Source organism: Oncorhynchus nerka, linkage group LG7 (assembly GCF_034236695.1).
Source record: "Oncorhynchus nerka isolate Pitt River linkage group LG7, Oner_Uvic_2.0, whole genome shotgun sequence".
Taxonomy (NCBI): Eukaryota; Metazoa; Chordata; class Actinopteri; order Salmoniformes; family Salmonidae; genus Oncorhynchus; species Oncorhynchus nerka.
This window is the reverse complement of record NC_088402.1, coordinates 18,646,221-18,658,111: the sequence shown is the minus strand read 5'-3', so window position 1 is coordinate 18,658,111 and position 11,891 is coordinate 18,646,221. Positions and strand designations below refer to the sequence as shown.

The 11,891-nt window shown below is 42.8% G+C and overlaps 1 protein-coding gene across 1 annotated transcript in view; it reads left to right on the top strand.

Moving 5' to 3' along the window:
* Window positions 1–2,195, top strand: part of LOC115115373 (raftlin-like) — a 75,010-nt gene extending 72,815 nt beyond the window's left edge. Inside the window, exon 10 of the mRNA XM_065020281.1 lies at window positions 1–2,195. This exon is cut by the window's left edge and continues 1,506 nt beyond it. The gene's annotated coding sequence lies outside the window, so the exon portion shown is untranslated.
* Window positions 2,196–11,891: the final 9,696 nt, after the last annotated feature.

Sequence of the window (11,891 nt, the reverse complement as noted above, 5' to 3'; positions counted from 1 at the left end):
CAAAATTAGGGGGAAAAATCCAGAAAATCACATTGTAGGATTTTTAATGAATTTATTTGCAAATTATGGTGGAAAATAAGTATTTGGTCACCTACAAACAAGCAAGATTTCTGGCTCTCTGTAACTTCTTATTTAAGAGGTTCCTCTGTCCTCCACTCGTTACCTGTATTAATGGCACCTGTTTGAACTTGTCATCAGTATAAAAGACACCTGTCCACAACCTCAAACAGTCACACTCCAAACTCCACTATGGCCAAGACCAAAGAGATGTCAAAGGACACCAGAAACAAAATTGTAGACCTGCACCAGGCTGGGAAGACTGAATCTGCAATAGATAATCTCCCTCAATCTGGGGCTCCATGCAAGATCTCACCCTGTGGGGTCAAAATGATCACAAGAACGGTGAGTAAAAATCCCAGAACCACACTGTAATATTTGTGTTGTGGAGAAATGACCAGGCAGGAGACGGGAGTACAGTTAGTTGTCGTTTAGTCAAAAACCCCTTGTGCTCTACAGTTCGCGGCATTCCAGTGCGCATGTGCATTTCCTATTAGGTGTAGTAACGTAACACTGCCGTAATGCATTACTGCTTAGTAACAGCACAGTAACTAATATAAACAGATGTAGATCCCAGATACTACACACACGGGGGGACCTAGTGAATGACCTGCAGAGAGCTGGGACCAAAGTAACAAAGCCTACCATCAGTAACACACTACGCCGCCAGGGACTCAAATCCTGCAGTGCCAGACGTGTCCCCCTGCTTAAGCCAGTACATGTCCAAGCCCGTCTGAAGTTTGCTAGAGAGCATTTGGATGATCCAGAAGAAGATTGGGAGAATGTCATATGGTCAGATGAAACCAAAATATAACATTTTGGTAAAAACTCAACTCGTCGTGTTTGGAGAACAACGAATGCTGAGTTGCATCCAAAGAACACCATACCTACTGTGAAGCATGGGGGTGGAAATATCATGCTTTGGGGCTGTTTTTCTGCAAAGGGACCAGGACGACTGATCCGTGGAAAGGAAAGAATGAATGGGGCCATGTATCATGAGATTTTGAGTGAAAACCTCCTTCCATCAGCAAGGGCATTGAAGATGAAATGTGGCTGGGTCTTTCAGCATGACAATGATCCTAAACACACCGCCCGGGCAACGAAGGAGTGGCTTCGTAAGAAGCATTTCAAGGTCCTGGAGTGGCCTAGTCAGTCTTCAGATCTCAACCCCATAGAAAATCTTTGGAGGGAGCTGAAAGTCTGTGTTGCCCAGCAACAGCCCCAAAACATCACTGCTCTAGAGGAGATCTGCATGGAGGAATGGGCCAAAATACCAACAACAGTGTGTGAAAACCTTGTGAAGACTTACAGAAAACGTTTGACCTCTGTCATTGCCAACAAAGGCTATATAACAAAGTAAACTTTTGTTATTGACCAAATACTTATTTTCCACCATAATTTGCAAATAAATTCATTAAAAATCCTACAATGTGATTTTCTGGATTTTCTTTTCTCATTTTGTCTGTCATAGTTGAAGTGTACCTATGATGAAAATTACAGGCCTCTCTCATCTTTTTAAGTGGCACAATTGGTGGCTGACTAAATACTTTTTTGCCCCACTGTATGGACGTGCATTTGTACAGTTCTTATGCATCTGCTTTTGTCCAGTGTCATTGGTTCATGTAATGGCCAATGAGAATGTGCACATAATGTAGGTCAGGATTTTGAGGTAAGAGCCTTAATTGCCATGGTAACATCAATGTTTTTCTCCTAACTATGGATCGCTGTTTATAGATCTATATGTATCAAAGAATACTGTACATTTGAGTAGATACTCTACTTCTCTATTTAACCCATTATAGCCAAGGTCTATGGCCCTGAGTGAATACTTAATCTGCATATCATGATTGGATAGGTGTCATGGTTCCACTGCATAGCGTTCACCTATCATGTTGTGTCAGGTCAGTGATTATACTTTACGGAGTACGTTTTAGGAATATTTGTACGCCGTAGTCCCCTTCCTGCTCTGTAAGTGTGTTGTGTGAGTGGTGTGGTAAGCAAGTCTTTGGTAGTTTCCCAATTGGAAACATATTCCCATAGGGCTGGTCAAAAGCAGTACACTATGTAGGGAATAGGGTGCTATTTGGGATTTAACCTCCTGACAGACAAACAGGAGGAATAAACAGTTCTCAAAACAATATGTGGACTCCATTTTCTTTTATTTCACCCTGCATTCCAATGATACTGCTGTCTGTGTAATCCCCTCAGTCTCCCCACCTCTGAGGAGCAAAAACTCAGAAAAATGTGTTAATCATCACGGCAAAATGAGAATCTCACAACAATCTCAGAGGGAGACGTCATGCTATGGACCAATCAGGCACCACCTAGAGGTTCCATTACAGTGCACCATGGGAGATCCCCTCTGCCCCTGTACGCAAACTCATTTGTGCATGTGAGACGTGTGTGATTTCAGGCCTGTATGAGTGTGTGATTGAAGTCGTGATGTGTGTGCAAGTAAACGGAAGAGAGAAGGGATAAGGGGACATTTGCCAGGATGTGTGGGAGATATGTTTTAAGGTCTACAGTTTTCCCTTTCTATAAATACTATATTGCTGGTGTGATGATCTCTCTAGCCCCTTTATACCTGGCGCTAACAATGTGTCCTGGTCTTGTCCACATTCTGACTGTCCCTGATAGTGATTGGATTCTTGATTTGCTCCCGAGTGGCGCAGCGGTCTAAGGCACTGCATCTCAGTGCAAGAGGTGTCACTGCAGTCCCTGGTTCGAATCCAGGCTATATCACATCCGGCCGTAATTGGGGTCCCATAGGGTGGCGCACAATTGGCCCGGCGTCGTCCGGGTTTGGCCGGAGAAGGCAGTCATTGTAAATCAGAATTTGTTCTTAACTGACTTGCCTAGTTAAATTAAATAAACAAAATCGGATCATTACAAAAAACATGTTAATGCAAGGTGTAACCAGTGCTATGAATAACTTTGAGAGAGGGCATCTGCAAGATTAAAACCTGGGACCTTCTGGTTTCTTTTATTTGACTCTCACCTGTAATCTCCACCCACGGAGCTTTCATTCAACCAATCAAATTGTCCCTGACTACCTGATCACAATCAGATCTGCTTCAGCCGACATCCGCTTAGCGGTTGTTTTGACATGTTAGAGCTGTCAAATCCACAAGTGGCTCTTGGCATGTCTAAAGCAGACATTGCCATTGACTGCACTGTAGTCACATTAAGAGAAATCCCATGCAGCCTTTCAAACACTGGAATGTGAGGTGTAATCTACACCTCGATTAGGCTGGTAAAAATCATCACTATTTTGTTTAAGTGCCATTATTTCTATAAAGCCTACATTTGCTCATTCTTAATTTTTAACGAGTGTGTGATGTGGCTTCATGACAATGATCAAGAGCTGTTGCTCACCGATTTTGACAGCTCCAACACTTGAGCTGACAATGTAAGCCTTGTCTTAAAATGTGGGCAGAATCAGAATGTGGACAATATCAGGATGCATTTTAGCACCAGGTATAAACAGGGCTTCTGGTGGGTGGGTTGTCAAACTCTTTCCTTTATAAATGACCTCTGCAGCAAGAAATAAGACTCAGTTATCAAATACTTATCCTGTACCGAATTGTACATACATTCTTTACTCAACTAAAATACCCCTGAATTAAGAGTATTTAAATTATTTTGATATAGAAAAAGTAAGTTAGAATTATAGGTGTATAAGAAGGCAGGATCAGGGGTGCAAACTGGTGAGGTCCAAAAAGGTGACACTTTTTGTTGCATTGAAACATGCAAAAAAATCCCTGCTATGGGGAAATGCAGGTTTTAACAACAAAGAATATTATCTACATGATCAATCTCTGTGTGTAAAATAAAAGTTAAATAAAAAATAATTACAATTTCGCAAATAAACACTTGAGTGAGATGTGCAGAAGATGAATGTGCAAGTAGAGATACTGTGGTGCAAAGGAGCAAAATATTAATAATATATAAATAAAATAAATAATGTGGGGATGAGGTAGTTGGATGGGCTATTTACAGATGGGCTATGTACAGGTGCAATTGGCTTTGGTGGTGACCAGTGAAATATACCTGCTGGAGCACATGCTACGGGTGGGTGCTGCTATGGTGATCAGTGAGCTGAGATAAGGCGGGGCTTTACCTAGCAAGGACTTATAGATGACCTGGAGCCAGTGGGTTTGGCGACGAATATGAAGCGAGGGCCAGCCAACGAGAGCATACAGGTCGCAGTGGTGGGTAGTATATGGGGCTTTGGTGACGAAACGGATCGCACTGTGATAGACTGCATCCAATTTGCTGAGTAGAGTATTGGAGGCTATTTTGTAAATGACATCGCCGAAGTCAAGGATCGGTAGAATAGTCAGTTTTATGAGGGTATGTTTGGCAGCAAGAGTGAAGGATGCTTTGTTGCGAAATAGGAAGCCTATTCTAGATTTAATTTCGGATTGGAGATGCTTAATATGAGTCTGGAAGGAGAGTTTACAGTCTAACCAGACACCTAGGTATTTGTAGTTGTCCACATATTCTAAGTCAGAAACATCCAGAGTAGTGATGCTAGGCAGGTCGGCAGATGCGGGCAGCGATCGGTTGAAGAGCCTGCATTTAGTTTTACTTGCATTTAAGAGCAGTTGGAGGCCACGGAAGGAGAGTTGTATGGCATTGAAGCTCGTTTGGAGGTTAGTTAACACAGTGTCTAAAGAAGGGCCAGAAGTATACAGAATGGTGTCGTCTGCGTAGAGGTGGATCAGAGAATCACCAGCCGCAAGAGCGACATCATTGATGTACACAGAGAAAAGAGTCGGCCCGAGATATGAACCCTGTGGCACCCCCATAGAGACTGGCAGAGGTCTGGACAACAGGCCCTCCCATTTGACACATTGAACCCTGAGAAGTAGTTGGTGAACCAGGCGAGGCAGTAATTTGAGAAACCAAGGCTGTTGAGTCTGCCGATAATAATGTGGTGATTGACAGAGTCGAAAGCCTTGGCCAGGTCGATGGATATAGCTGCACAGTATTGTCTTTTGTCGATGGCGATTATGATATCGTTTAGGACCTTGAGCGTGGCTGAGGTGCACCCATGACCAGCTCGGAAACCAGATTGCATAGCGAAGAAGGTACGGCGGGATTCGAAATGGTCAGTGATCTGTTTGTTAACTTGGCTTTCGAAGACCTTAGAAAGGCAGGGTAGGATAGATATAGGTCTGTAACAGTTTTGGGTCTAGAGTGTCTCCCCCTCCGAAGAGGGGGATGGCTGCGGCAGCTTTCAAATCTTAGGGGATCTCAGACGATACGAAAGAGGTTGAACATGCTAGTAATAGGGGTTGCAACAATTGCGGCGGATAATTTTAGAAAGAGAGGGTCCAGATTGTCTAGCCCAGCTGATTTGTAGGGATCCAGATTTTGCAGCTCTTTCAGAACATCAACTATCTGGATTTGGGTGAAGGAGAAATGGGGGAGGCTTGGGCAAGTTGCTGTGGGTGGTGCAGAGCTGTTGACCGGGGTAGGGGTAGCCAGGTGGAAAGCAAGGTCAGCCGTAGAAAAATGCTTATTGAAATTCTCGATAATCGTAGATTGATCGGTGGAGACCGTGTTCCCGAAACTCAGTGCAGTGGGCAGCTGGGAGGAGGTGCTCTTATTCTCCATGGACTTTACAGTGTCCCCGAACTTTTTGGAGTTGCAAATTTCTGTTTTAAAAAGCTAGCCTTTGCTTTCCTAACTGCCTGTGTATATTGGTTCCTAACTTCCCTGAAAAGTTGCATATCGCGGGGGCTATTCGATGCTAATGCAGTACACCGCAGGATGTTTTTGTGCTGGACAAGGGCAATCAGGTCTAGAGTGAACCAAGGGCTATATCTGTTCCTGGTTCTACATTTTTTGAATGGGGCATGCTTATTTAAGATTATTTAAGATGGTGAGGAAAGCACTTTTAAAGAATAACCAGGCATCCTCTACTGACGGAATGAGGTCAATATATTTCCAGGATACCTGGGCCAGATCGATTAGAATGGCCTGCTCACTGGAGTGTTTTAGGGAGCATTTGACAGTGATGAGGGGTGGTCGTTTGACTGCGGACCCATTATGGACGCAGGCAATGAGGCAGTGTTTGCTGAGATCCTGGTTGAAGACAGCAGAGGTGTATTTAGAGGACAGGTTGGTCAGGATGCTATCTATGAGGGTGCCCGAGTTCATGGATTTGGGGTTGTACCTGGTAGGTTCCATGATAATTTGGGTGAGATTGAGGGCATCTAGCTTAGTTTGTAGGGCGGCCGGGATGTTAAGCATATCCTAGTTTAGGTCACCTAACAGTACAAACTGGAGATAAATGGGGGGCAATTAATTCACATATGTTGTCCAGGGCGCAGCTGGGGGCTGAGGGGGTCTGTAACAAGCGGCAACAGTGAGAGACTTATTTCTGGAAAGGTGGACTTTTAAAAGTAGAAGCTTGAACTGTTTGGGCACAGACCTGGATAGCTTGACAGAACTCTGAAGTAGATTGCAACTCCACCCCCTTTGGCAGTTCTGTCTTGACGGAAAATGTATACACATACATAGAGGCATTTTTCAGCTATGATTTTACCACTCAGAATCCAGAATGGATATGACAATGGGGCCAGCACAGGATGTAATACACCTTTACAACAATCTACGTTTTGATCTTCTTGACTGCTTATCTGGTAAACTGCTACTATGTGTCAAGAAAATAGCCCCAATTAGGGGTTAGTGTACTCCAGTAGAAAAGGGCTGGTTTAGATGAAAAACTATTGCCCTGTGTCCCCGTTCATAGGGTCATGAGACTAATCAGTGGTAGAATTGAGTTGGCACTTTATTGGCACAAACACCCATAGACCCACAAGGTTGAGGTTCCTCATGGACAGTAATTGGTAATACACTGCTCAATAAAATAAAGGGAACACTTAAACAACACAATGTAACTCCAAGTCAATCACACTTCTATGAAATCAAACTGTCCACTTAGGAAGCAACACTGATTGACAATAAATGGCACATGCTGTTGTGCAAATGGAATAGACAACAGGTGGAAAATATAGGCAATTAGCAAGACACCCCCAATAAAGGAGTGGTTCTGCAGGTGGGGACCACAGACCACTTCTCAGTTCCTATGCTTCCTGGCTGATGTTTTGGTCAGTTTTGAATGCTGGCGGTGCTTTCACTCTAGTGGTAGCATGAGACGGAGTCTACAACCCACACAAGTGGCTCAGGTAGTGCAGCTCATCCAGGATGGAACATCAATGCGAGCTGTGGCAAGAAGGTTCGCTGTGTCTGTCAGCGTAGTGTCCAGAGCATGGAGGCGCTACCAGGAGACAGGCCAGTACATCAGGAGACGTGGAGGAGGCCGTAGGAGGGCAACAACCCAGCAGCAGGACCGCTACCTCCACCTTTGTGCAAGGAGGAGCACTGCCAGACCCCTGCAAAATGACCTCCAGCAGGCCACAAATGTGCATGTGTCTGCTCAAACGGTCAGAAACAGATTCCATGAGGGTGGTATGAGGGCCCGATGTCCACAGGTGGGGGTTGTGCTTACAGCCCTGGCAAATGTTTGGCATTTGCCAGAGAACACCAAGATCGGCAAATCCGCCACTGGCGCCCTGTGCTCTTCACAGATGAAAGCAGGTTCACACTGAGCATGTGACAGACGTGACAGAGTCTGGAGACGCCGTGGAGAACGTTCTGCTGCCTGCAACATCCTCCAGCATGACCGGTTTGGCGGTGGGTCAGTCATGGTGTGGGGTGGCATTTATTTGGGGGGGGCGCACAGCCCTCCATGTGCTCGCCAGAGGTAGCCTGGCTGCCATTAGGTACCGAGATGAGATCCTCAGACCCCCTGTGAGACCATATGCTGGTGCGGTTGGCCCTGGGTTCCTCCTAATGCCAGACAATGCTAGACCTCATGTGGCTGGAGTGTGTCAGCAGTTCCTGCAAGAGGAAGGCATTGATGCTATGGACTGGCCCACCCGTTCCCCAGACCTGAATCCAATTGAGCACATCTGGGACATCATGTCTCGCTCCACAGACTGTCCAGGAGTTGGCGGATGCTTTAGTCCAGGTCTGGGAGGAGATCCCTCATGAGACCATCCGCCACCTCATCAGGAGCATGCCCAGGCGTTGTAGGGAGGTCATACAGGCATGTGGAGGCCACACACACTACCTGAGCCTCATTTTGACTTGTTTTAAGGACATTACATCAAAGTTGGATCAGCCTGTAGTGTGGTTTTCCACTTTAATTTTGAGTGTGACTCCAAATCCAGACCTCCATGGGTTGATAAATTTGATTTCCATTGATAATTTGTGTGATTTTGTTGTCAGCACATTCAACTATGTAAAGAATAAAGTATTTAATAAGAATATTTCATTCATTCAGATCTAGGATGTGTTATTTTAGTGTTCCCTTTATTTTTTGAGTAGAGTATGTATATATTTAAATACAAAGGATGATGTCTCTCTTCATACCTCTGGCACTTTAGTCAGACTGCCACAGAGCCAATCAGGAGAGAATACATACAGGTCAACGGTGCCAATTGAAAGTCAAGGGGTGTGTCTGTGCCTTTTGGATTACTCTCTTTACAGAGAACCCCTGTGGTTCAAGTCTGCTCTGAGCATGTCTGAAAGTGACAGCCAGCAGCCAAGAGAGTTTTTCACAGTATGTCATAAAAAAGTATTATACTTATGAATGTATGTAAAATGCTAATATGTATTAGATCCAGTACAATGGAATAACTAAGACCTGAATTTGAATGCAGTGTTCCGATTCCTCCTTCTCTTTCTGTCCAACAGGGTCAACCAAAAACACTTGACCTGATGGTTCATGCAGATACTGGGGAAGCAATATAGAAATGTATTGATCCCTTAAATTATTTTACTATTAAATGACCCATTTCACAACCCTCATACCTCTTCACAAAAATGTACCTAAGTCAATTTTGGAAAAAGGATTTTACCCACAAAAGATGTAGGAATTTATTTTCCCGGTTAGAAATAGTAGACCATGCATCATAACTATTTTCATCTGAAAAACAAACCCTCAAATGCAATATTGCATTTTGTAAGTTGTCTGCAGGTGGCTTGTTGTGAATGCACTCAAATATCAAGTCATTATCAGGTTACGTAAACTGCGTTCTAATACTCAACATAGAAGGATTTGTATTAATGTACAGTATATGAAAGTGATGCTATGAAAAGGATTCCTTCACGTTAATCAAGCTCACTGTGACTTACAAATCACTGCCTATTACTGTGATTAAAAAGAGCATATGAAACATTGTTTTTCATGAGGCCTACCTGTGCGCCTTCCTTTAGGCACCTCTGTTCGAACACCTCTCCTGTCCTTGATCCATACCACATACAGCCATTTGCGGATCCTTTCAGTGTCCATGTGAAAGATAGTTATTGCGAGGATGGAACATTTGTTGACTTAACAACAAAATGTAACACCCATGTAAAATGAAGGCCTCCAAAGCTTACAGATTTAAGTCTAATAGCATGAGTTGAAAGTAAACAAACAGAGTGTGCAATATGAAAGTATAGTCAGTGGACATTCTGAACCTTGTTTGAAGTCACATGACCAAGGAGCTATATAAATTCTAAATGTTTTAAATAAATGTAAAACCATGTGAGATAAAAATGGACAAACTAAAGGGTGTGCAATGTGTGTCTATGCCATCGGGTTGAAAGTGTTAGGAGTAATGGTTAAAGTAGGGTGACCAGACATCCCCATTTTTGGTGGCCTGTCCCCAGAAATGTCCCTGTTTTTAACTGTGTGTTAACTTCTTCGATATAGGGGGCACTCTTTTAATTTATGAATAAAAAAACGTTCCCGTTTTAAACAAGATATTTTGTCACGAAAAGATGCTCGACTATGCATATAATTGACAGCTTTGGAAAGAAAACACTCTGACGTTTCCAAACCTGCAAAGATATTATCTGTGAGTGCCACAGAACTGATGCTACAGGCGAAACCAAGATGAAATTTCAAACAGGAAATGCCCCAGATTTTGAAGGCGCGGTGTTCCAATGTCTCCTTATATGGCTGTGAATGCGCAAGGAATGAGCCTACACTTTCTGTCGTTTCCCCAAGGTGTCTGCAGCATTGTGACGTATTTGTAGGCATATCATTGGAAGATTGACCATAAGAGACTACATTTACCAGGTGCTCGCTTGGTGTCCTCCGTTGCAATTATTGCGTAATGTCCAGCTGCGTGCATTTTTCCATTTGCTTCAGAGGAGAAAACCAACTGCCACGAATGACTTGTCATCGAATAGATATGTGAAAAACACCTTGAGGATTGATTCTAGTACAATGTTTCTGTCGATATTATGGAGTTAATTTGGAAAAAAGTTCGGTGTTGTAATGACTGAATTTTTGGTTGTTTTTCTTAGCCAAACGTGATGAACAAAATGGAGCAATTTCTCCTACACAAATAATATTTTTGGAAAAACTGAACATTTGCTATCTAACTGAGAGTCTCCTCATTGAAAACATCCGAAGTTCTTCAAAGGTAAATTATTTTATTTGAATGCTTTTCTTGTTTTTGTGGAAATGTTGCCTGCTGAATGCTAGGCTTAATGCTATGCTAGCTATCAATACTCTTACACAAATGCTTGTGTAGCTATGGTTGAAAAGCATATTTAGAAAATCTGAGATGACAGTGTTGTTAACAAAAGGCTAAGCTTGTGAGCCAATATATTTATTTCATTTCATTTGCGATTTTTATGAATAGTTAACGTTGCGTTATGCTAATGAGCTTGAGGCTATGATTACGCAAGCAAGAAGTTAAAAACAGACCGCAAAGTGAAATATTTTACTTGGCAAGAAAGACCAGGTAGCAGAGCCTACCGGTTGAAGTCTCAATCGCGTTGTGCTTGTTTTGGCCAACAGAGGGGGCTGCTCGCTATAGCAGCTTCATTCACTTGTCTTCTTCTTCTACTAACTACTTGCTCGCGATAGTTTTAGAAAAAACTGCAGTGGAAAACTCGGACAGAAGCTAGCAAGTGTCAGGTGAATCCACAACATCACCACAAACGTCCTTTCAAGCCAGGTAAGTTACAATCGTTTGAGATACTAGCTAGTGATGTTATGTCACAATTTATTATATAGATAGATAATCTGCTCTATAAGGTTTTAAATAGGTTATGCTAGCTAACGTTAGCTAGCTACTGTTATAGTTAGGTTAAAAAACGTTCACATGTAAACATGCAGTGGACGGGCTATTTTGAAAATATGATTGTATTAAATGAATGCACAATTAATTCAGAGAATATTTTTGTAGATTACAATTGCAATGGTTTGGCATTATAAGTAGTCTGAAAATATAGTTAAATGTTCATGGATAACATTAGCAGTGGAGCGGAAGGTGAGGAGGAAGACTGGATAGGAAGAAGAGGAAGAAGACTGGATAGGAAGGAGAGGAGGAAGACTGGATAGGAAGGAGAGGAGGAAGTCTGGATAGGAAGAAGAGTGAAGGAGACAGAGGAGGAAGACTGGATAGGAAGAAGAGTGAAGGAGACAGAGGAGGAAAGGTAAAGATATGATTACAGGGCCTGCCAATTTATTATTCCAAACAATGTTTTTGAGATAAAATACAGAAATGAGGCAAGCAATGGTAATCTGTTAACCAAATTATTTTATCTAATAGTATGCTATTTATTAATACAGATTGGAGAGGAAGGAGAAGGAAACATTAAGGGAGTAAAAAGAGTGAGGTGGAAAGGTGAAGAGAAGGAAAGGAAGATGAGTGAAGAAAAGAGGAGAAAGATTGGAGGAGAAGAAAAAGTTGAGAGTAAGAAGAGTGACAAGGAGAGTGAAGAACAGACAGAGGAGATACAATGACTCTTCCCAA